General features: G+C 41.0%; 1 long non-coding RNA gene across 3 annotated transcripts; it reads right to left on the bottom strand.

The window, feature by feature from the left end:
* Nucleotides 1–752: 752 nt before the first annotated feature.
* Nucleotides 753–26,440, bottom strand: LOC148021187 (uncharacterized). Of its 3 annotated transcripts, XR_015694689.1 has the most exons (4): nucleotides 26,198–26,440; nucleotides 25,750–26,081; nucleotides 9,905–11,115; nucleotides 7,702–9,831 (listed from the first exon to the last, which is right to left on the bottom strand). It is a non-coding gene; the product is annotated as an uncharacterized LOC148021187 (long non-coding RNA). The 3 variants fall into 3 exon arrangements; XR_015694690.1 differs by lacking the exons at nucleotides 7,702–9,831; nucleotides 9,905–11,115 and adding an exon at nucleotides 753–767 and having other exon boundaries at nucleotides 26,198–26,405; XR_015694688.1 differs by lacking the exon at nucleotides 9,905–11,115 and having other exon boundaries at nucleotides 7,771–9,815; nucleotides 26,198–26,405.

The raw sequence follows: 26,440 nt of genomic DNA, 5'->3' as shown, positions 1-26,440 counted from the left end.
AGTTTTATCTTAAAGCTTAAAAATCTTATTACAAAGCTTAAAGGGCCACTAAATTTTTCGAATTGTGAATGCGGTATCCTGATGTCTGAGCCGGCGGCAAAAAACGGCCCCCCCTTCTAAAATCGAAAAAAAAAAACGACGCCTGATTAGTTTCCTTTCTAAAGCTTAAGTCATTTAAGCTTTAAAAAAGCTTAATCACTCAAGTTCATCAAGTTATTTTACTCCTGCAAGTTCTGTAAGTCACAGAGGTTCAAAATAGACTTATCCAACGATTCCCATAAAGACTATTCACACGCAAAAGCATAGAATCACGGTATTGCTCTCTGGAAGACCCTATTCCTATTTGCAGACTTTTTGAAGTAGTTTCAGCAAACGCAGAAGGTCATACGTAAGTTATACAAAGACAACGAATACCACAACCGCAAAAGACAAAAACCGTAAAAGCCAAACAAAATATATAAGCCTTGTATACCCGACTTTGAGCTACGCTCATCCTACTAATCAGATTTCAAGAGTGTGAGGTCTTTTGGATTTTACAGGATGATAGAACAACATATGGATGATTTGGCTGAAGGTGAATTACCCGAACCAACGATGTAACAAAAATTGGATTTGATTATGATGCAGTTTGATGAAGAACAAAGAGCCCGATAAGCTTTGCAAGTTCAATTGGCCAATCTGCAACGATCTATTACCGACAAAGATGGACCGCAACCCGAAGATTTTATACGACATACCATCGATGCGACGCTTGAAGCCCAATCCATCTGCAAAGAAACAAAGATAAGTAAAAGAAACTTCAAATTTCGTACTTTCAATGGATCTCGAGATGGAAAGACTATACTTACATTTATCAATCAGTTTGATGATTACTTTTATGAAGAGATATACTGAGAAAGACAAGATTAAATGTGTCACTAACCATTTAGTTGATCGAGCATCTCTATGATGGACTGTGGTTCACAAGAGCATTGATTGTCCCACTACCTGGGAGAGTTTCCAAAAGAAGTTTTTGTAAAATTTCATTCCTCCTCAATTCCATGAAAAAGCCATAAAGCAATGGGATCTTCTAGAGCAAAGAGATCGTGAACCTATTTCCCAATACATTGAACGTTTTTGGAATGTCTTACTGCAACTACGCATGCTCGAAGATATACATGAAGCGACTCACAAACGCAAGTTTATGTCTGGCCTACTTAGATATTACTATGCTGAAGTCAATATATTCAAGCCAACAATCCTTGAAGATGCAATTTTCTTGGCTCATGACACTGAAGACAAGATTCGAGGAAGAGACAAGCGTCCACAACAATTTCAAGCTAATGGTAACTATGGTTCCAAGCAATTCAATTCAAATTTTAGAAGATTCAATCAAAGTCGTTTTCTTCCATCTTCATTCCATAAGTCTTGGACACGACCACCGGCTTTGCCACCATCAAATACAAATCCAAACCCTAAGCCATCCTTACAGTCAAATCCCAATATTCCTAGACTTTCTACCATTACCAACAATGTATCTAAAGCCAAATCCATAGTTTGTTACAAATGCCATCAACATGGACATTTAGCAGCCAATTGCCAATCAAAAAAGCCACATGTTCATATCAATTATCTTGGAGTAATGAAATATGAAGAACGTGAGGAAATGTCTGACTTTACAGAAGATGATGACGACATTGGTACTACTTCGGATACTTTGCGAGGTATACCAACTCCGCATTCTTTGTTTGACAATGAAATGTTTAGTGTATGGTAAAGAAAAGATTATTTTGCATGATGATGGTAGTACACATGATTTTATTTCTACAAAGTTAGTAAAAGAATTGAAATTACAAATTGTTTCTACACATCATCGCATTAAAGCAACATTCTTAGGTACAATATATAATAAAACACAAGTACATAATTTAAAAATTAAAATTGATGAATACACTAAACGAAGAAATTTTCTAGCTGTATCTTTGCAGTCTAGTGATATTATTTTAGGAATGCCTTGGCGTCATCAGTATAATCCTAACATAGATTATTCTACACATTCAATTAAAATTTATTTTCAAGGAAAACAAATCATTATACTCGAGCTAAACGTGCATTACGTAAAAGTAGCAAATCTTATTTAATTTGGATGAATGAACTTCAAGCTAAATAAAAACATATGCTCCCTAAGCATACACAATTTCTTGATTAATTTAAAGATTGTTTTGCTGATGATTTACCACCTGGACTACCACCGTCACGTCCTAAAGATCACATAATAGATTTAATTCCTGGTACACAACCACTATGTAAAGCACCATATAGACATAACCAAATTGAATAGAAAAATATTCCAAATCAAATAGAAAATTTGCTTAACAAAGGATTAATTAGACCTAGTGGTTCTCCATTTGACGCACATGTTTTATTAGTAAAGAAGAATAATAATACTTATAGCATGTACATTGATTATCGTGCCCTAAATAAAATTACAATTAAAAATAGATATCCGATTCCTAAGGTAGATGATCTTATGGATAAACTACAAGGTTCTGTCATATTCAATAAGATAGATCTTAAATCTGGTTATCATCAAGTAAGATTAGATAAATTTGATATATTTAAAACTGCATTTAGAACACAATTTGAACACTATGAATTTCTAGTGATGCCTTTCGATCTAACTAATGCACCAGCTACATTTAGTCGCATGATGAATCACATATTTTTGAAATATCAGCATTGTGTTATAGTATTCTTTGATGATATATTGGTATTCAGTAAAAATGAAAATGAGCATTATAAACATCTGTCTTTAGTTTTCAAGTTGTTCAAAGATAATCAATTGTATGCTAATCCAGAAAAGAGTGAATTCTTTCAAACAGAAATTGAATATCTAGGACATATTGTTTCATTAGAAGATATTAAGATTGACCCTAAAAAGATAGAAGCAATTTTAAATTGGTCCATACCCAAAAATGTGCATGAGTTACGTTCTTTTCCAAGTCTTGCTAGTTTCTACAGAAAGTTTGTGCGAAATTTTTCATTACTTGCATTGTCTTTGACTAAACTTTTAAATAAATGTATTGTTTATAACTAGACTGATAATCAACAAAAATCTTTTGATTTATTGAAACATCAATCCACGCTCCTGTATTACAACTACCTGATTTCAATAGACTATTCTTTTTAGTAGTTACTGATGCTAGTGGATTTGCAATAGGAGCCGTACTTATGTAAGATAATCATCCCATAGCCTACTCTAGCTGTAAACTCAAACCATCTGAACTTAAATACTCTACCTATGATAAAGAATTGTTAGCTGTAGGACAAGTCTTACGTCAATGGAAACATTACTTAATGGATTCTGAGTTTATGATTAAAACTGACCAACAAAGTATTAGACATCTCCTTAGTCAACCCCAAATATCTGACCGACATATTAAATGGACAGCTTTCATTCAAAGTTTTCATCCTCTTATACAATATCAACCAGGAAAAGAGAATGTTGTAGCCGACGCTGAGTAGAAGACCGACAATTCATAATATTTCTGTGATATCATTTTATTCCCTTATCCCTATGAAAGATACTTATCATCAGGATCTTACCTTTCAAGCTGATTGGAATAAATTAGTTACAAATAATTGGATTCCTATTGATTCAGTCTTATAATAATGGATTTATATTTTATAAAAAGAAATTATGTGTGACAGTTCCATTTAGATCTTTTGTTTTGAATGAGATTCATTGTTCTCCATATCAAGGTTATAGAGGTATTATATCTACTTTGCGTACATTGACTGAAGATTTTTATTGGCCACGTATGGACACTGATGTATCTAACTTTGTTTTTGAATGTTTAGTTTATCAAAGAGTTAAAAGACACCATGGTAAACAGTATGGTTTACTAATACTCTTATCTATTCCATCACGACCATGGGAACTACACTAAAGCTAACCATGATATGATTTGGACTGTTGTAGACAGGTTTAGCAAACAAGCATATTTCATTCAATGCAATAAAACTTTAACTACATCTCAAGCAACTCAATTGTTTTTTAAAACTGTGTTTATTAGTCATGATTTACCAAAAGTTATTATTTCTGATCATGATTTTAGATTCTGTAATAATTTTTCGATTACTTTGTTTGCTAACTTAGGAACAAATATTACTTTTTCATCTGTATTTCATCCCGAAAATGATCAAATAGAAACTACTAACAGTATTATTTTAGATCTTTTATGTACTTACACTATTTCAAAACCACATACATGGAATACATATCTACATTTACTTCAGTTTGTATATAATAATACACCGCACACAGCTACAAAGAAAGCATCATTTGAAGTTATTATCAAACAAAATTCATTATCAAACAAAATTCAAATTACTGATGATATTGCTAACATGCACGCTACTATTTTTTATGAAGTTAAAGATATGATTGCCAAAGCCCAGCAATCATATACAAAACAAGCCAATAAGAAAAGACAGGCCATGAATTTCAAAGTTGATGACTGTTTAGTTACGCATAGAAAAACGAAGATTACAAAGTGTAGATAAACACCCAGTAGTAAAATTAGCACCTAGATTCTATGGACCATTCAAGATCATACACAAAATCAATGACAATGCATTTAAACTGGAACTACCACAACATTGAAAAATTCATAACACCTTTCATATTAGTTTATTACGACCCTTTAGAGGCCAATTATCTATACACCCTGTCTATGAAAACCCACCTTTGCTAGATGAAAAGACTGAAATCCTTAAGCTTGAAGCTATTATAGATACTAACTTTATGACTACTAGAACTGGCCAAAGATATTCTAGATATTTGATCAAGTTTAAAAACCATCATGTTAAAGAGGCCCAATGGATACACGCTAAAGACTTAAATGCTTTCCCCACTCTGTTAGCTCCACATTGAGCTAATAGCAATTGAGGACAATTGCTATCCCACCCCGGGGTATGATACCAGGAGACATATTCCACAGTGGATTCCGTGAGGTTTTACGATGGATTCCGTAAAATTTTATTACAGGGACTCATACACAAAGTAGACTCTTTGTGCAAGAAGTCGATGGGAACGCCTATCCTTTTCGGATGTTTTATTAATTTAGTGTGTACATGGGTGATTCCATAGAGGATGATTCCGCAAAATACATATTTAAATTAATAAATGTTTATGAGTTTAGAGTACGCACTCGTGATAAATTAATGGATTAATTTTTAACCAATTAATTTATGTAGCTGAAGACTGCTAGGTATTCACTTTTGTCAGTTTAATTGTATTATTTTACTAACGATTGTGAATGCTTCAATTGATATGTAGAGATACCAACAGTGGCAGTAAAAAGCATTGGAGGACAGCGTGTATTCAAAGTTATCGTCAATATTTTGATGGGCGCATATCTTAAGCATAGCGCCTATATTTTGTCGCGCCTATTTATCAAGGCGTTTGATATTTATTTATTATTTTTGTATGCGCATGGACGCACGATTTAGATATTTGTATTTGGACATTGTATTTGGGTACGCCCGACTTCTTGAACTCCCACCCATTAGCTTTATTTCTATTTAGCACAAAAGTAAACTCAAAAGCTAAAGCGTGCTATTTTGTAATTTGGGCTATTATTTGAGCTTGAAGATGATTAATACATAAAAATACATACTTTGTAGAACGCTCACACAAGGCATGGGAGGAGACTGCACCCAATTGGTCTCTTGTTCATGTCGTGCAAGCTTTCTACATTGATTTGTGTGCAAAAAGTAGAGTTCTTTTGTTCTTGGGGACCTTCTGACGCTCACTATGCGCGCTTGCAGCATCCGATCTATGCACCATGTTGGCTCTCTCATCTGGCTTGTTCATACTTGGCTAGATATTTCTTTTGTTGTGGCTTTGTTATTTTCTTTCATAAAACTCCCAATAATGAGCATTGAAGAGTAGCCTTGCATGTTCTTCGTTATTTACAAGAGACTCGATCCTACATGTTCATGTATGGAGAGGGGTTTACTCTCTCTACTTGGAGTGATTCTGTATAGGTGATGTGGATTCAAAGCAATCCATTCCAAGTTATACCTTCTCCCTTGGATCAAGAGCTATCTCATGGAGCAGTAAGAAGCAGTTCTTTGTGGCTCTTTCTTCTATAAAGGCAGATATCGTGCATTGTGTTCTACAACTATAGATGTGGTTTGGCTTCGTTGCATGTTAGTGGAGATTGGCTTTTCCCAACTTGTACCTACAAAGCTACGTATGGATAACAAAAGTTGCGTACCTACAAGAGACTCGATCCTACATGTTCATGTATAGAGAGGAGTTTTACTCTTTTTACTTGGAGTGATTCTGAGTAGGTGATGTGGATTCAAAACAATCCATTCTAAGTTATGCCTTCTCCCTTGGATTAGGAGCTATCGCATGTTGGTGGAGATTGGCTTTTCCCAACTTGTACCTATAAAGCTGCATAGCTACAAGAGACTCAATCCTACATGTTCATGTATGGAGAGGGGTTTACTCTCTCTACTTGGAGTGATTCTAAATAGATGAAATGGATTCAAGACAATCCATTCCAGGTTATGCATTTTCCCTTGGATCAGGAGCCATCTCATGGAGCAATAAGAAGCAGTTCTTTGTGGCCCTTTCTTCTACAAAGGCAGATATCGCGCATTGTGTTCTACAACTATGGATGTGGTTTGGCTTCGTCACATATTGGTGGAGATTGGCTTTTCCCAACTTGTACCTACAAAGCTGCGTATAGACAACAAAAGTGCTCTAACTGTAGCAAAGAGCCATGGGTTTCATGCTTGCACAAAGCACATTGAGGTTCAATATCACTATGCTTGAGAGTGGATCATTGATTCTAACTTGGTGTTGGTCTACTATCCCACAACGGACAATGCAACAGATCTCTTCATGAAGCCTATACCCAAGGCTTCTATACTTCATCACATGAGGTTGTTGGGCCTTCAGACACTCCCAAGATCTGAGAGGGGATGTTAGCATGTCTATATTAGTCGTGTCAATCTGTCATCTCTTGGTTGTGAGCTCTTGTCAAAGTCTAGCAGAGACATAGAAGCTCTAGCTATTTTAGGTACATTTTCTTTAGTTGTCAACTTATTGTGTACATTCCTAGACTAGTTTTTGCTTTCCATTGTCTACCTCTACCTGTTGGACATTATCCTTGTCATCTAGGATTTTGCCATGGCCTTCCTTTATTTTTCTGGCATTTTCTTCAAAGTAACCAACATTAAATGTTGGTCAACCGATTTTAGGCATTTATGACGCCCACTTGGCAGACATACACACTCTTCGATCTTCAGTCCTTCATTTGCAATTGCATACTCTTAACACTCTATGCTTGGTGTTGCCATTGGCATCAGCCTCATCTAGTGCCCTCAACAGATGTTGTGGCATGTGTACGAGGGCTGCTCAGTCCACCCCCATTGTATCAACATTCTTCTTCAATCAGTGCAATATTCTTCTTCTTCTTCTTCTTCTTCTTCTCTTCTCTCTCTCCCTCTCTTTTTTTTTCGTAAATCTCTCTCTCTCTCTCTCTCTCTCTCTCTCTCTCTCTCTTATGTTACGCACACTCATAGATACATCTCCAAATGAAGATGTCGTAAGCATGCATGTGGCCACATCTTCATCTGCTATTGCACGATTTGCATCTACATGCTCTATGGGTTCCATATATTTGAGAAATTGTGTCATATCATCATCTTCACATGCCATCGGAGAATCATGTAAGGGGCCGTCTTGTATGTTTTGAGCTCATGTTTTGGCTAGGGGGTCAGATTGGGCACTATCTTTGTAGAAGCATCAACTTGTGAAGCAATATCTTTGTTGATGGTTTTGTAGAGGCCTGAAGCAGAAACATCCTCTGCTTTCCACCTTTTGTTGCAATGATTTGCACAACCTTCGGTTGGGCTCATCTCATAGGGCATGGACATGCTCAACTTGAGAAGCTAGAGATGAGAGGTCAGGTAGGAGTAGAGTTATGTGCAAGAGAGTGGCATCATGGCAGTGGTGGGCATATCCATTTGGACAGTTACTGTTCTATGTGATGATACCATGTTGTTGTAGGGAAGCCAGGACATGTTTCCTAGTTAGCAAGAAAGCCATGACTGTGGACTGAATTACCAACACACAACAGGGAGGAAGAGTCATTATAATTATTACATGTGTAGTGGCTTTATATATAGCCAGAGAACAGTCAATGTGGTTTGAATGTACCTTTGGACGATAAGGCTTATTATTGCAACACATCCTTACATGTCTGTCAGTCTCCTCCTCTCAATCAAAATGATGAGAATTACACTGCAAACTCCATAGCAATTGTGTTTTAGCCTGCTCCCATTGTTTTGCCTCAGCTCTGCAATTGCCTTAGACAAAACAAAATGCAATCTGCTCTTTCCTTTCTTCTTGTTGAGATATGGATCATGTTGCATTTGGAGGCTCTTAGAGCAGTGTCACAGTGTGCCAGCGGGAGCTAGAGGTTGGTTGAATCACACTAGCACTTCCTCACACAATGTAGCAGTAAGGTTCGCAGGGTTTCTGAAACGCCAGGCAATCCCTGTTAGCACCAGCTTCAGCAGCTCTATCCAGTCAATTTGCAGGCTAGATCATCATTGACAGCTACATGGCCACTAGGATGGTTTTGCACGCCATGAATGCATTGAAATCTGCTGCATAACAAGTGCATGACACACTTGTGCGGGTTGAGGCTATTTTGGCATGGCACTTTATCAACTAACACTCATGCAAGTGAGCTCTTAGGTAATCATGCAGAAAAGTGATATGCAGTCCCCAAGCAATCATCATCTGAGCAACTGGATTATTTTAATATAGAGAACTACCAAAACCACATGAACAGTAAGAATGTTGTCGTAGCAACAGTAGCGCCCGTCAGAGTGATTAAACAGAAGCCATATGCAGCTTTACCAGTGTGGCATAGGCTCCTTAAGGTGCATCAATTCATCATGCTGCCCTTGACATTCTATAATCTCATTACTCTTCATGACAGCTGAGATAAGCATTTTAATGGTACAGCGGTGATGCACAATGACAATCATGGTCCTGTTGACCATGACCTTTCCGAGGCCTCCTGCACTACATTTTCAGATTCAAATATCAATCAGTGGTATCTTCATCTAGATTTTCAGGTTCTTTATGATTGCCATCCTTTGTTTTTGCCCTCTGGAGAGTTGTATCCCTCGTTCTCCAACAAAGGGCTCGTAATTGTCTAGCAGCTCTATAATGAGCTTGAGGTCATGTCAAGCCTCTGCAGCAGCAATAAAACCACATGAATGGTGAGAATGCTGTCCACATTGCGTACTTAACGAAGAACCTCGGTTTGACAAAACTGTAGCAATCCTTGCCCGGCCAGCTTGTATCCTTGCCCACCACTTCTATCAACACTATGGCCTGTTATGTGCAATGCTTTTTCAGCAGCAACAGTAACTCCCATCAGACTGTTCAAGCAGAAACCATATGCAGCATTACCAGTGTAGCATAGGCTCCTTGCGTAACGCACATCAATCATCACAATGCCCTTGTTCTTCTATAATCAGACCAGTCTTCATGACCTCTATGACAAGTTCTGCTCACCATGACCTTTTCCCAAGGTCCCCTGCACTATATATGTTGGATTCACAATCCAATGCACCAGTACCTTCATCTAGGAGTAGGATTTTCGGGTTCTTTATGATTGCTTTGGCAATAATTGCAATCTGTTGATTTTTTCCTTCAGAAAGTTGTATCCCTCATTCTCCGACACAGCTATCATACGCATCTGGCGGCTCTGTAATGAACTTGTGGCCATTTGAAGCCCCTGCGGTGACAATAATCTGATCAGTAGAAATAACAACATCAATGCCATAAATGATATTCTCTTGTATGATAGTATCAAATAGTACTAACTTTTGGCTAAGGAGCCTGTGCACATTTGAAGCCTCTGCACTGGCCATAATCTGATTATCAGAACAAGACTATCAATTCCATAAACGATATTCTCCTGTATGATAGTATCAAATTGTAGTGGCTCTTGGCTGATCAGCCCCATTTGCTATCATATGCACGTTAAAATATTTGATGCTTGGGCCTGGGAACTAGATTTATGAGAGTGGATAGAGATGTGGAAGGATATGGATGAGAGTGGATAGAGATGTGGATGGATGAGTAAAAGAGGCCAAATGCATTGTACTTGTTTCAAACCCTTGCCTATTTAAAAGAAGCACTACTCCTGCAAATCTTATTTTCTTGCTTACATGCATTCGTATCACGAATGGCTCTTTCTCATATCCTGCATAATTGTATCTTGGTATCAGAGCAAGACTAGATCCTCCATGTATGCTTCTTGAATCTATCACCACTCCGCCTTATCTTGCTCATAGTATTCCACATGGAAACCAACAGGAACTGACAGTTCGAGACCAGTTGGCTTTGGATTTGGAGGATAGTTAACTGTTGCTGGAGAGCCCACATCAAATGCATTAGGAGAATTCAGCGTTGCAGCAAGGCAATCTCACTCTGGTGTCCATGTGCAGGTGCTGGTTGGTTGTTCTCTTCACAACTTACTCTTTTTGAACCTGATTGGATACCACAGTGCTGATGCTCTGGCCGCAAGAATATCACAGGTTGTATCACACTTCCAAATGTAATCTTACTGGAGGGGCATCTTATTTTGGGCTGTGGTATAGTCTTTATGAAGAATTAGCCATATGATTGACAGGAGAGCTCTATTGTCTCGGAAGAACAAGTGTTGTATGAGAGATTGGAGTTAGCCAGTCTACTCAAACCACACATGCTGGTGAAGTTCAGTGCATATTACTTTTGGCACGTCAATGGCGATGCTAAACGTTGGTAATCACATGTTGGCAAGTGATGCCTCCTGATTAAGACATCAGTCTTTGAATTCAATAATCTTATTAAGGTTAAGTTGACTATCATTCACCTTTGTCTTGCCATATTTCTCTCGGAATCATTAAATCTTCTACAACAACATTCCCTCTCAAAATTCCCTTTTCACTTGTATTGATCAAATTGGCTTATTCCAAGTCTTATTCACATTGCACCTCTCATCCCATCTTAAATTGAGCATTCACAAAACCAAAAGCCCCTCATTTGCTCACCTGTAAAGAGTTAGACATTGTTGGGCTTTAGTTCATAAGCCCAATAAGACCTTTCTATTAAGCATCATGTCAACTCAAGATGTCATTGAAAATTTACAAAATTTGGATTCCATACATGGTAATCCAAGATTATGTATTTACTCAATGAGAAAGAGTTTACAGGGTATCATCATTGGGAGAGACACAATAACAAGCTCGAGGGAGGACTATGAAAAAAACAATGAGAAAGCACTCAGATATATGGCTGTAGGCTTGGAAGACGAATACATACATCACATTGATGGTGTTCTAATAACTACAAAGATAGCAAGGGAGGAACTCAACAAAGTGTTTGGGATTGAATCCAAGCACTCTAAGGCAAAATTACTAATGCAACTCTATAATTTGAAGTTCAATCCAAAAGAAGATCTTACGAGTCACTTGAACAAATATAAGGGTATTAGGCAATAATTGGTTGTTCTAAAATGCATACTTGATGAACATGAGACCAAAGCTATTCTCTTAACAAGTTGTGATGCAAAAGGTTATGAGGCCTTGGTCAAAACACTATTTAGCATGGATGATTTAAAGCTACATGACACTGAGCCATCCTTACTAGAGAGGGAGAACAAAATTAAACACACTAGGAGTAGTTTAATCACTACTCGTGACAATATCTTCATATCTATAAGAAAGAGTAATTCAAGGATTAAATGCAATCATTGCGGATTAACTAATCATTAAAAAAGGAACTCCAAAAATAAAGGCAAACATCAATGTGAAATTTGTAGACATTTTGGGCATTTTGAAAAAGATTGCTATTCCAATCAAGCAAATTATGCAGGCATGCCACTTCAAAATCATGATTCAATTGAATCCCATGATATATCCAAGTCCAATGGACATCTATTCTAAATCATAGTTATAAAGTCCACCATTGGCACCAATGATGTAGCCAAGAGGATAACTTCCCAAATCAATCCAAAGTCATTTATTTACATCCTGATTATGTCATACCACATGCTTATGAGTATGATAGGGGACTAAGGACGAAGGGCATGACCACGCATCAACAGGGGGTATTAAAATATGTTATGCTTGAATATCCATGCTTCTCCTACAGGTCCACGCAAATCAGCCCACTTACAGGCCTAGCATTATAGTTCACTATGTGTAAACTATACTCTTATGTCACAAATTTTTCATGACAGTGAGCCTACTATAGTTGAGGAGGCTCTTGCACAAGATATTTGGTGTTTAGCCATGCAAGAGGAGCTCGATTCTCTCGAGTGTAATTAGACTTGGGAGTTGGTTCTACATCTCCCAAAGCAAAAGGTGATAGGTGTGAAGTGGGTCTATAACACCAAGTACCTTGTAGATGGTTCCTTGGATAAGCAAAAAGCTAGGCTTGTTTTTTCCAAGGGTTTTGTTCAAAGGCCAAGTTTGGACTATTTTGAGACTTTTGCACCTACGACTCGAATGTCTAAAATTCGTTCTTCTTGGGATCCCAACTAGCATCAAGTGAACTCTATCTACATGCAACATGTGGCATTGTTGATGCCATGATCAATGCAATGCCTGCAATAGGTGTGGAGGTAGCACTTCTTGATATTGATCCTCCTCTAAACACATCTGATGGGGATCGTATCACAGAAGTTACAAGGTTAACTACAAAACGTCATGGTCTAGATGCAAGATAAGCTTGTTGACCTACTACACGGTCACAAAGCTCCCTTTGCTTCTCCAAGGTCACATTAGGACAAAATTGTACCTCTAAATTTAGCTCATATAGGAGATAAGCTCGGACCTAATTATGCATGAAACGGAACAAGTGACAATTGGTATTCCATATTCTAATATTTAAGTAACTTTGAAAATTTTAAATCAATAAAAATTCGAAATAGAAATGGTCGGTTCAACGGATTACCTTGTTTGCTCCACTAGTCGCTTGTATGGGCAAAGCTTGCAAGCCCATAGTCAAGATCCTCCACCACTCAATGGGAGATCAGCATTTACTTCTTTCCACCATAACCAATTGTCGGACCTTCTTCCTCAACCACCGACACGACGAGTGGAGCAAGAAGATGAAGCCATTTCAAGCTAAAAACTGAAATAAAACTGGCTAAAGAAAAGCCTAACGGACCACAGACAAGGATGACCTAAAAGTCAAGTTGGCTGAGTATCGGCATCTCCTTGCTAAGTTCATAGTTGCCTTCGTACGTCGTACAAACAGGTTCATACGGTACGAACCGTACAGAACGTATCCGTACGAATTCGTACGACTTTTTGGGCCTATTTGGGCCACGTTGCTTGTGCGTCATCAATCCCGCATCACATGTTTTCTACGCCCCCGCTTTTACTCCACCTGCTTGCGTGACACTTTTTGGGGGGTGGGAAGCCTTGGATACCTCACCCCACCCCCTTTTCCAGCCGTGCACTCCCCTCCCCATCCCTCTTTGGATTCCTTCTAGCTGGCAGCCCTCTCTTTGACCGTTGACACCTCTTTGACTATTGGAACTTTGACCCTTATCTCATCTACAAAAGGTACTCCTCTCCTCTATGCTTCCACACCAATTCAGAAAGCACTTGTGACTTACCACTCTCATCTTCCTCTCTTGGATCTTGATTCTTGAATGGACTTGTGATTTGTCATTCTCAAATCTAACCTCCCATCATCTCTTTCCCACACCCTATCGAAGCATTTTCCATTCTCAAAGCTCATCTCCCATCCCCTCTATCCCGCACCCATCAAAGCATTTGCCATTCTCATCTCCCATCCCCTCTCTCTAACTCTTGCTCTTTCAACCTTACCCCTGTTAACCCTGAAACAAACAAGGTGGAAAATCCAGAAAACCTTAAGCAGAAGACAAAGGCCAAGGCAAAAGTGAAACGGAAGACGAAGGCGCATCAAGAAATATATGGAAACACAAGAAGTGCAGAAAAGTCCTAAATCAAGGAGAAAGGCGCACAAGGAAAAGTGCAAGTCAATACTTTTGTAAAAGAGTACAAGGCGCGTCACGATTTATTTTAAGAGCGCCGAGCTCTCACCCATGCAATTTGTAAAGATAAATGGGCGGTAGGAAGGAAGCTAGGAAGATAGAAGAACAATGGGAAAAAGGACCTAGGCCACCGCCGGTCATGTAAAAAAGGAGATAAGGGAATGACTACCCAAAAGGGATTTAGGGTTTTGAATATAAAGTTGAAAAGTGAATGAGAAGCTCATTCTTGTGTGTGGCCAAAAGTGACTCTCCTCTTCTTTTTCTTCATGTTCTTACTTGCTTGAGATTGTGCTTGAGAGAGGGAGTGTGAGAGTGTGAGGGAGTGATCCTCTCCTCTCCTCTCCTCTCCTCTCCTCTTTGCTAGCGGCAATAGAGCTTGGAACATGGAGCTTGAGGGTGGAGCTTGCTTGAAGCTTACACTTGGATCATGGAGCTACCGAAGTGCTCGGAAGAGGAGGTAACTCGATCAAGCATGGAGATAAGCTCACTACACCCGTAGAGATGGATAGCGCTGTCGTGCCGCTACACGCACACCGTGTAAAAAAAACCTAGTGTGTGGCTTCCTTTTAGATTTAGAGAGCCAATGCCGATTTAGACATTAGTATTAGTGTCCATGGTTCAAAATATTAGATTTTTTTGGACAAGTTTTTAGTCAATTTTTTATATTCTAGATATTATCTCTTGTAAATTTTTAAAAAAACCATAAAACTATAGATAACTTCTAGATTAGGAGGACATGTAAAAGAAAGCATGTAGCTTTCAACCAATTTGAGAGGATTTTATGTAAAAAAAGAGAGAAGCGAAATCGCACGATCGTTGTTTTCAGGCAGTGAACAACACTCCGAAAGTGGGAGATGAAGAAGGAGTGATCTGGCAAGATTCTGGCCACGCATCCTGATATTTAACCCCCCTTTTGGAGCCATTGGAAGCATCAGATTGGAGATCTGAGCAGCATAGAGGAAGGTATTATTTTGTACACGTTTATATCTATTAGAGTTATATTTTCTCATAATGCTGAAAGAAACTGACAGACTTCATCTCTGTTAGTATTCTTCTATATTTTCTAATTCTTTTTTAGAGTATTCTTCTACATCTTCAATCTCTTCGAACCCCTTCTCTTCTGTCTACTCCTCTCCTTGAATCTACCAACACCCTGCTGTCTCTTATCTTCAAGAACTTGGCTTGAAACCTTCAACCCTTCTCTTATCTCTATCATCTCCGAAGTCTAAGCTCTTGAACCCCCATACATTCTTCTCTTGCCAAACCCCTATGGTGACCTTCAACCCTACGCGCTGCGACAGCGCATCGGCTATGTGAGAGGTACCCGTTAGTGCTCGGCTTGGAACGCTTGAAGCAATAAGCAGTCGGTGGGTCTTGGTAGTTGATTACCTCTACATTTTGGTTCCTTTGTCGAGACAAACAAATTCAAGCCTTGAGCGCTTACGCACTTCGAATCGAGCATTGAAGTAGGGTTTTTCCCGAACCAGTACTTGAGGTAGATAGGTAGGAAGCAAGGAAGTTTGAAGAGGTATTCGATCTCCTTAGAGAGGAGGATTCTGGTTTTTAGGATTTGGAAAATTAGAATGGAGTAGTGTAGGTATTTCCTTCATGATTTTTTATTGCATTTAGGTAGGATAGAAACAAAACATTGAAGCACGCAGTAGGGTTTTCTGTTGCTGTATAACAGGCCGAAACAAAGAAAAAAATGATAAAAAATGAAATTTTGGATTAAAATTTGATAAAGGGAGCAAGACTAAGGTGAATGCAAGCCTGGGCAGGGTAATAAGGGGCCAAGAGTGGCAAGGAAAACCACATTTTGCATTGCAGGGTTTCAAGAGAGCTAGAGAGAGGGAGAGAGCTTCATTGCGTGGACTTACTTCGATCTTGCCATCGAGGAGTTATTTGCCCACTACAGGTAATTCCACACCTTCCCCTACATGAGTAGCTAGGATCTGGAGGTGCTCGACCAGTAGGAAGGCCTTGATCGCTCGGTGCGACAAATTCTATGGAGTCTGACGAAAAACGCGTCGCACTCGACCCGTCTGAGTGACAAGGATTCTAAGCCGAGTCCCAGAATCGGCCCTCGGACCACCTGACTCGGACACCCACCACTCGACCCACTTGATTCGGACACTCATCACTCGGCTCGTCCGAGTCAACCATTCGAACCAACTTAATATTTGACCCTTGGCCTTGCCAACTCGACCCTACCCCACTCAGGCAAGCTGACATTCAGCCCGGCCAAGTTCACCATTCGAACCACTTTTGTACTCGGCCCACCCGACTCGGCCCTCCACCTTGACGACTCAGCCCACCTAATTTGGCCCTCAAACGGCTGCGCTCGGACTGTCCGAGTTCGACACTCCGACCAATTGCATTCGGCCCTTTCTCATTCAGCCCTCAGCCATTCGAACGGGCCGAATCGGACATTCGGCCCCTGCAACTCGAACCTATTGGGCCGAATTTGGATTTTGTCAAATTTTAACCTACAGACCCTGAAACTGACCCAGAGACCATACAGAGCCAAAAGGAACATCATAGATCTATCATTAGATTGAAATCTAAAGCAAGTAGTTTAAAACTTGGCTACGAACGGTCCTTCAAATCGCGCATGGTGTTTAGCATAACGGCCCTACGGACCAAAGGGGACTAGCCCCCTTAGACCCTCACAGAGGGGGCCACCTCCGCACCTCCCCCAAGTAGACTGGAGAAAAACGCGTGCCATGATAGGTCCTCCAAATTAGATCCTAGTGTATTAAGGGCTCTGCACAAGCATAGATTCTCACTTGCAAAATAGCAACCAAAAGCCCATACCCAAACAAAGACGAACAGAAACCCTAGAACCTCAATGGACCAATCTAGCCAACAAGGGCAAAAAGGCCATACCACAAAAGCATGTATATGTTACATTCAATCTACATCTAGTCAAAGTGGAACTGAACAACATCAAGCTGCACCTGCGAGAATGACTGGACATAACAATCCTAACGATAGATGCACCTTGAATGGCACTGCACAGATGATCCAAGACATCAGTAGAGAATCCACATCCGGTTGTGCAGTTGGGCACTCAAGGGCATGTATCAAAAGGCTTAAATTTACAAGCCAAGACCTGAAAGATCAAGACATAGTACCGTCTGGTTATCTTAAGGTCAAACTCACCATGAAAAGAGAGCACACTGTCGATACTCTCATCGATGAAGGAGCAAATTTTAATATCTTGACCTATGAAGCGTGGTTTCTACTAGGCGAACCAGAGCTCACACCGACTAATGCAACTCTCAGTCCTTACGAGGAACACTCACAAGCACTTATAGGGAAGTGCAAAATCCTTGTAACTATTGAAGCTGAAAGCTTGTCTGTCCTATTTTATGTTCCTCCAAATAGTGCTAATTGTGGACAGGAAACCCTCTTAGGACGACCCTTCAAAAGGGTGACAAAGTGTGAGGCCGATTATGCAGCACAAAGGATATACTTGACACTACCGGGTGTGATGATAGTCACAACCTTTAGTAAAGGTGACCTCATCAAACCTCGGGGGAAAGGCAAGGAATATTCTGACATACCAGGCAAGTCTAGTAATGAGAGCAAGGACTTGTTGAAAGAGTTGGTACAAGTGCATGTTGAACAGAGAGAACCAATGAGTAGGGCCATGCTTGAAACTAGAAGGTCAAGAGATAATACCAAGTACAAGCTTTGGACTTACAAATATTGTAGAAGACCACAAGAAGCCCAAGCCTTATAGACGAAGGTATCGATGGAGAGCCAGCACAACGCCGTGATGGATATTCAAAGTGTTGCTACGTGCTCAAGGGTATTACGCTGGTAACCGATGGATTTGGACACTAGAAACCCCAACTAAACCACCTCTGTCAGTTAAAGGCCAGATCGTATCAAGAGCGAAGAAGCGCATGAGAAAATCTAAACGAAAATCCTAGTCTTCACTCAACAAGGTTGAAATGACTGAGCCCCTCATGATTAAAATCAAGAAATCAAACAGGACTATTCGAAAGGTAGATCCTCAACCTAGCGTGCTTAACAAGCGGATATCATATGTACCCGTCAAGTGTACACAAAAGCCACTAGTGCCCAAGGAGCCTTTGATTTCCCAAGAGGATACCGAGCGTCTTAGGCGCAACATTACTCATGGCAAGGTTGATTGCTCAGTAAAGCAACTGGCAGAATCATCTAACAGCCACGAGCAAATTTCCCAACCAGTGCCAAGTGCACCTAGAAGTCCCAAGTCTCCTACACTCTCTTTCCCTAAATGGACACAGGAAGCACAACAACAGTTGTCAAGTGCAGCTGCTCAATCACAATCTCTATCACCATCTAAGCTTCCAAATGTCCAAGAGGTGGGACATGACACCACCCTTAGCTCTCAGCCTAAGGATATGCTTGTGCAACCCATTGTGACTAGCTCAACTAATGCTCGATTTGCACAAGTGAATGCACAAAGGGCAACATAAGACATGGCCACTTCCGATCTGCTTAAGGACTTGACACCACAGTCTACCAATAGTGGCTAGTCCACTGAACTACCCGCTACTACCTCCAATCAAGAATCACAGCAGTCACAACCTTTGGCCGTGATGATGTCTCTTGCAAAACGTATCCTTAGCAATTCACCCGTGGAAGAGGTGTCGCAATCAACATCCTTGACACCTCTAGCACTGTCGAAGCACCTAAAGCCTCTAGGCTTGAGGAGAAACCTCTCGAAGATGTGGCCAAGGAGATGGCCCATCTGACCAATCAACCCAGCAAGGCTGTCCAACAAGTCGCAGCTACGTCCCATGAGGACACACCAGAGAAAGAGATAGTTGAGGCCCAACCAAGCATATAAACAACTGACCTAGTTCAGGGTCCTGAGTCTTTAAGGGATACACCTTCATTGACCAAGAAAAAGAGGAGAAAACAACGAAAACAATGGTAGTTACAAGTGGTTCGGGACACCAAGAAGACGGAGACCAAGAGCATGGAAGGGCTTGGGAATAAAGCGTCGAGTCTACCCACTAAGGAGCCCATGGCCATCTCTCCTAACAGCAGTGAAACCTCAGACACATCCGTGTGTTCTGATAAGTCAAAGCAACCATTACCATCAACGGTTGCTTGCAACACTCAATCCACCGACAACAGAACTTACATTGACCAATCAAGAGTGGATACAACACCGTCACAACAGGTTGACAGAACTATACCAGTCACATCCAAGGAAAACCATGATACAATAGCAACAAAGTCTCAAGAGAAACATGAAAACCTCAAAGATATAAACAATCCCAGCATTGAGCAAACTTGCTCATCTAGACCCGACTCCCCAACTACGCTAAAGCCTAGAGAAACTCCTAGAACCTTGCAAGAGATGGCTACCGAGAAAGCCTTCATAGAACATAGAAGTATCACAGAGTGCTTAATCAAGTTAGACGCTAAACTCAAATTATTCACACGCGTCTACGTCCTTGCAGATATGGGCACTTTCCCTAAGGATCAACTTGAGAAATACTTGCCATGTCCTCTATCCTAGGAAGAGCAAGAATGTCTTAACGAGCACTATAACACGCTCCTACATAAGCGGATGCAACTCATCTCTGACGAGGAGACCAACGAACTACACTTAACGGTAACATTCAACGAAGTGCTTTGCCAACCAAATCTCTTAGAGATAGAGCAACTAAAGCAACAATCAGAGGGTTGAAGTCAATTTAAAAAACATTGGTTTGTAAACCGCGTTACAATGGCCGAACTAGGAGCCTAGATTATGACAGTCTCAGAGGAGCAATTGGCCAAATAGCGGTCTCAAAGAGACCCAACCTATGTGTCGCCAACTTCCCTTGGAGTATTGACTGCTATTCGGGTATGGACTTAGCCAAAAGTAGCCAAGAAAACTCTCTGGTTGATAAGATTCTCACTGAGGAGAAGGTACATATTGCAAGTAGACTAGGGCAAGGTACTATGCTACTGGATGTTGCGAAATATCTATTATTATTGAGTAGACTGCCACGGGTACTGAATGTGTGTACCACACTCCAGTACAATCCCGATTTCTACAATTGGTTCTCATCCTCACGAAGTGACATGGGTCCATAAATATGTACATAAATAAACAATGAATTTGGTAGCTATGTACAGATAATGCCAATACACACAAGCAATGGTAATCAAGCGCAGGGAAAAAAGTTTGGGTTTGACAAGCTAAACCCCTAGGATCCTCCTCTCACCAAATGTCTAGAAGTTATGGGACCGCTCCCGCCTCCAAGTGAAGGATATGCAATCCTCATGGCCGCCATAGGAAGCCCTGACCAACATCTCTGAGGGTGTACACAAGGCACCAACCCCTTCTACAGGCTTTCCCCCGTTTCCAATCCATCCTTCCGGGGATGAGCCCTGCCCCATTCCATCACAACCAGTCCGTGCAACTAGAAGTGAGATATGCTACTGGCTGGAATATGCCCCGCAGTCGTGGCAGGACGAACATCATCACGGGAACCATCTCTCTACAACGACCACTGTATGCCTCACCTCTCCTCATCACATGCACTTAATAATCCACTATTAAATCCCTTCTATGCGAATAATTCTATCCCGCCTCAGAGCCTAACCCTTGGTTCACATTTTGCAGATTTTCCCACAGTAGCCATCATGGAGCACACAGTGTATCTGGCTTGCAAGGAAACTCTCCGTCGTCGAAGGAAGCATACGGCAGAAGCTCCTCCACCAAAGCACTACGTCCCTACACTAAAGAGGTATACGCCAAAACAAGGCCCAAAACGACACCGTCCGAGACCCAGGCCGCAAACTCCCTAGGCCAAGAAGAGAAAGGCACAAGGGAACGCCCAGGGGGTAGTGATTCCTGCTGTGCAAGCCCTCCCCAGACACTCGAGCACCAAGTGCTCGAAAGAGGAAAAGACAGCTAAAACAAGAGGGAATTTGATGAATTATTTAAAAGCATTCTTGAAACGGCAGCAGCCAAGGACTACACCATTTGGGTCTCAGTCAATATCTCCCCTACCCGGCCTAATAGAAGCCCCTCACCAGCAATGCCCCCGTCGCCTCATCACTCGGACTCACCCCGCCTCATATAAATAGAATAGCCTATATTTTATACAAAATGCTTACCAAGCGCTCTCTGGCCACGATTTTTTGTCATTAGATGGTTAAAAGGGATAGACTCCCCAATTGTGCAAACTCTCTATATCTACTTTTAATATATCTCGCGACTTTAACAAAAATCAAGCACAAGTAATATGCATCTAAAATAACACCATGGGATTCTGATGAGTGATATCTCTTTGCATTACACATGTTCGTTATAACTGAACAAATGACTTGCATGTACCCTCACGAGTTGTCAAGTGGATACAGGACGACACAGGTCCCTATACGAAACGTTCAATGTCCAAGGTACCATAAGACCACCGACTCCACAAAGAGCCACGACAGAAGCTTCACTACCGAAAGCGAAAATCACCCTTGCTGACCGCCAACATCGCATGGCCCGAAGCATAGTTATTGACTACTCTCTCTTTCTGAATCAAACTCTACATTTGGCTCACACTAGTAGTTGTTACCTCAATTGTACCGACATCGCATGTTACAAAGAGGTTTCGCAAAATCTCAAGTGTATCTCCCCATCTCCATAATTGTTCCTCTCGTAACGAGACTAGTAACACAATCATCGTTGTAATATCCATTTCCACAGCCTTTGACTCTCTACATTTCCCAATCCAAATGAAAGGCTGATAGTCTCAACATATTGCAATGGAGGAAAAAAAAAAAGCAACAAAGCTAGAAAAAAGCAAAAGCACTCATAATCACAGCACAACACCTAGGAGTCCTCAAATTGGGTGCATCCAATGACCTCGGTCGGCTAGCTCCGTCCCTAATCCCCTAGCCCCTTTACACATCCCCCATAATTGTTCAGGACACATCAAAGACAAGACATACCTAGGGAGCTTGTCTCGCCTATGGTTAGACCCGTCACCCTAACCCACTTGCATGATTTCTTTTTTGCATTATATATATATATATATATATATATATATATATATATATATATATATATATATATATATATATATATATAAACCTAAAGAGGTACACTCGTCATTGTACCCACAAATCGTGCTCACTCTACTCTCTACCTTGAACTCTCTCTCTCTCTGTCTCTTTGCTGACAGCAAGCACTGTGTGTCTTGATCCTCGTGCCACAGAGCTCAACAATCAGTTTATTTAGGATGTGTATCTAGCTGCATTTCTTTCTCGGATGGCTAGTAGCCCTTTCAGGGTGTTTTTATGCAAGTCTGCCCATTTTTTGGGCCCAATCAGCCAGTTTTGCTGGCCGCCAGCAGGTCGACCAGCTTTGGGGAGATGGGGTTATACATAGTGACCCCCAATCATTCTTTTCTCACTCTCTTCTGCAGGTTATAGCACACCTTGCTCCCGTTCCTCTTCGACATTGGTGCTGCCACTCCTTTCAGCCTGATCTGGTGGTCTCATTGACGCTTCGGGCTCCGTGCAGAGACTGATCAGTCCACATCTTTGTATTCAGCATACATTTCAGTCAGTGCAGTATTTCTTCCTTCATTCTCTACTTTCTCTCTTTGTGTTCGTGTTTCTTCTTCCATTGCACACTCTCACAATCCCAAAGTCACTGAGATTCAAGCACTTATTGCATGAAGTTTGACCAAGTGGTGGAATTTGACCCATTAAAACGAGTCTTATGCATGAAGGCATTCTTAGCCGTTGGAATAGGTGTGGTAGTACTAGGAGATAGATAATGTATGTAATGGGGATAGAGGGGATAGAGGGGGACAGTAGAGTGTACTAGGGAAGTAATCCCAGAGTACCCACCATGTATACGAGAAGTGTACATAGTGGATCCAAATGTGGACATGGGTTGATTGGACATGGGCATGGTAACCACATGAGGAGCCCATGGTGGAGGGATAGGGACATGTGGAGCAGAGGATGGGAATCTCTTATGGCGCACAATAAGCAGAGGATGGAAATCCCTGCATTTGAGAGATCAAAGGAGATGGATGACTAGGGGTAGTAAGGGGGATGCCCATCACAATCCCAGCACGAAATGATGTGCTCACTCACAGAAAGGTAAAGGGAACTGTGGTAAAGGATGGAATGCCCTGTAACAAGGCCCCATGGTGCAAAGAGGGTTGGCGGTAAGCAGAGGGTACAATATTAAAGGGTGGCATTCTCCCTAACAATGTGACGTGATGTGAAGAGGTAGAAAAGTGTAAGTAAAAGAGAATGAGAATATGCTAAGAGCACAAACAGAGGTTCCAACCCCCAATGTGGAGGATGAAGATATGGAGTGTAATCCAAGGGTTTGGAATGAAAAAGTGAGGAAATCAAGGTGTGGGCTAGAAGAGGTGGGTGGGATGGAAGGGATTTGAGAAGAGTGGCTTATATGCTCAAACGAAACAAAAGATGTAGATATACCTAATGAAGGATACCTGCTTCGAGAATCCCCTCTATTGACGTTATCTGGATCCTGCACAACAAAAGGAAAAACAAGAGAAGATTTTGATTCATATGACTCAAAGGGGTTGTACGAACTTGACATTGGCCCTGGCCGAAATAAAGATGGGACACCAGTCGTCCCAAATATCATATGTTCTCCATGATCGGAGAGGTGGCCAAGCTCACCAACCGGTCCAGATGGTGTAACAACACTTGCAGAAGGAGTGTAAGATCGACTATAGGTGATGCACAAGTACTCTTCAAAATCCTCCTCTATCATGAGAGTGAAATCTGGAATAGGAGAAAATAAAGAAGGTGAAGGTGAAGGTAGGTGTAGCCTTCCTCGCCGAGTCCATAATGCCTCCTCAAGGCCTCCAATGATGAAGAAGCCTGATAAGACATCATGGGGTCCGAAGAAGAAGGTGACTGAGACATTGTGATTCAGTTTCGAATACTCTTTCCAAGAGCACCGACTCAGATACCATGTGAAGAAACTACTAGGATTTGTGCTGAGGAAACATAGAGTGTACAACCACAACAAAAACACAAAGACATAAACAGTGATATGCAAAACTCAAACCCTAAAACGCAAAACACAAAACTCAAAATGCAAAAACACAAACACAAACAAAGAGAGAAGAACTTTGAAGTAAATGAATCAATATAGTAAATGAATGTAAGAGTATACCGAATGCTCAAGGATAGAGTGGTGAGTGTCATAGTGTGACATCCACCAAAGACCGAACCCAAGTGCTGTAACCACAAGCCCAAGTGTATCAAAGGGTGTAGAAGACCAAAATCATCGGAAGCAGTAAGATGCCTGGCAACATCAATGGAGATGCACGACGATGCCGACAATGGTGGCTGAAACTGCCATACGCAACAAAAGAGGTGTCAATTGAGATTGGCAATGGCTATCTAGGGCCAAACACAACAATGGAAGAAGTGCCAAGTAGCAAGCAGCAGGTAGCAACTAGAAGCGCAGTGCCAAGGGGGCTAGAGCAGCAAACAGAGTGGTGGCAGCAATCACAAAGGCTAGAGAGCCACGTGAAAGAAGGTTGATGGCAGTCCTTGACTTCCCTAACCCCAAAGTGCCCTTAGTGCATTCACACTTGATCACTTCATAACCACTATGACCAATGCTACTAGCACCCATCTAGATATCCAAAGAACATTCCGCCCTTATGAATGATTGCTGTCGTCAGCAATATCCTCGAGGACGAAAGAACAATCTAGTGATTGCACTTGCTTGACAAGAAAAAAAGCATCATTCTCCAAGAGCCAAGGGTGAGATTGATTTGTCACCAAGACACACCAACTGAACCAAAGATTACAACATGACAATAACTAGACAATCTTAGGAGTTTACGATGTTTCCCCTTGCATGGTAGAACTACATACTCCACTCCATCGTCATCTCAAATCCAAATTGGGTTTAGGACAAGAGTCAATTGGGATTCCTATTAGACCTAGTTGACTACCTAAAAGGTTGCCCTATGGATTAAGGATTGGATACCTTACAACCAATGTATGTCTCAAACTAGCCATTTGGATCTCAAAACCTAGAAGACTTGCTATGAAATGGAAAATCTCTAGTATATCTATTGCAAAGAAATACTTTTTTTTTCCGGGTCACTAGAGCTGAGATACCATAGACACACACACCAAAGACCAATCGAGGCAAGGAGCCACACAAGAACATCAATGCAACAGTAAATACAAATGCTAGTTGTAAGTACATAGAAACCCTTCAAGCAACGGAACTAAAAAGACAAAGTAACATATGAATCTAAAAGCAAATCTTAAATATCTATATATATAAGTGGTATATGCAACTATGAAGTGGATAGGATAAAGTCACCAAATAAAATATATTGTAGATTTAGAGACTTCAAACATGGTAAATATGACTACAAGAACTACTAATATTCTTTGAATGACAGTAACATCCATTATGTTTCTTTTCACTTTACAAAATGATCTAGAAGCCATAACTGATGCAAAAGTTTGAAAGGAACAGCGGTATTCTTTTATTGTTCGCAACATCTATTATGCATTTGTTTAATTTAGGTAGCCATTTACAAGCCATAGCCAATGCAAAGGTTTGAAAGGAACCACCAGAGATATACACACTATAAAGATTATGCCTTCATATATACAACAATAACAAAGAAGAGACCTGCAAAAGCAGCTGGCCATGATCAGCGAGCTTCTTTGCAGTCGATCAGAATGCCACCTATAATGGCATCACCATGTATCGACACAGCTGCAGCCGGTACAGTTTGCGACGAATCCAAGTTTGATAGCCGTCTAACTTAAGAAGTTGCTCATGTTCTCAACTTCTTGGTTATAACAGGAGTTACGTCGCATCTCTGCCTTTTACCATGCCTATTCAACATTGATATGGTATCAACAGCATGTTGCATATCTGCCACGTGAATGTCCTTGTGATCCAACAGATCATTCGCATGATGCCGGTGCTCCCTTTGAGGCTGATGCACATCACTGCCGCTGAAGAGGAGATAGCAATCCGGGCAGAAAAGTGAGAAGAGATCATGACTCTCCTCTGCTTCATCATCCAGGAAGACGGGCAAGCCACAAGTGATACAAAGGAAAAGAGACTGCACCTGACAATTCTCGGAGAGAAGCTCCTTACTGCCGCAGGGAAGCCGGCGATTGTCCACGGAACCGTCGAAACAGCCTCGTCGAAGAAGAGCCATGGCGATGAACGCACCTCGAGCTGCAAGTCCACCTACGCAAAGATCGGAATTACAGAGGCTGCGAGTGTCGCTTGCTTGGGCCAAAGCCTTTATTAAACCTGTGAAAAGTTTTGAAGACGTGCAGTGCACTACACACCGATTTTGATTTAT

Source organism: Lygodium microphyllum, chromosome 18, assembly GCF_053477565.2.
Source record: "Lygodium microphyllum isolate KBCC chromosome 18, Lygodium_microphyllum_v1.1.10, whole genome shotgun sequence".
Lineage (NCBI taxonomy): Eukaryota > Viridiplantae > Streptophyta > Polypodiopsida > Schizaeales > Lygodiaceae > Lygodium > Lygodium microphyllum.
Note: the sequence above shows the minus strand (reverse complement) of the source record. Positions and strands in the feature narration are given on the sequence as shown.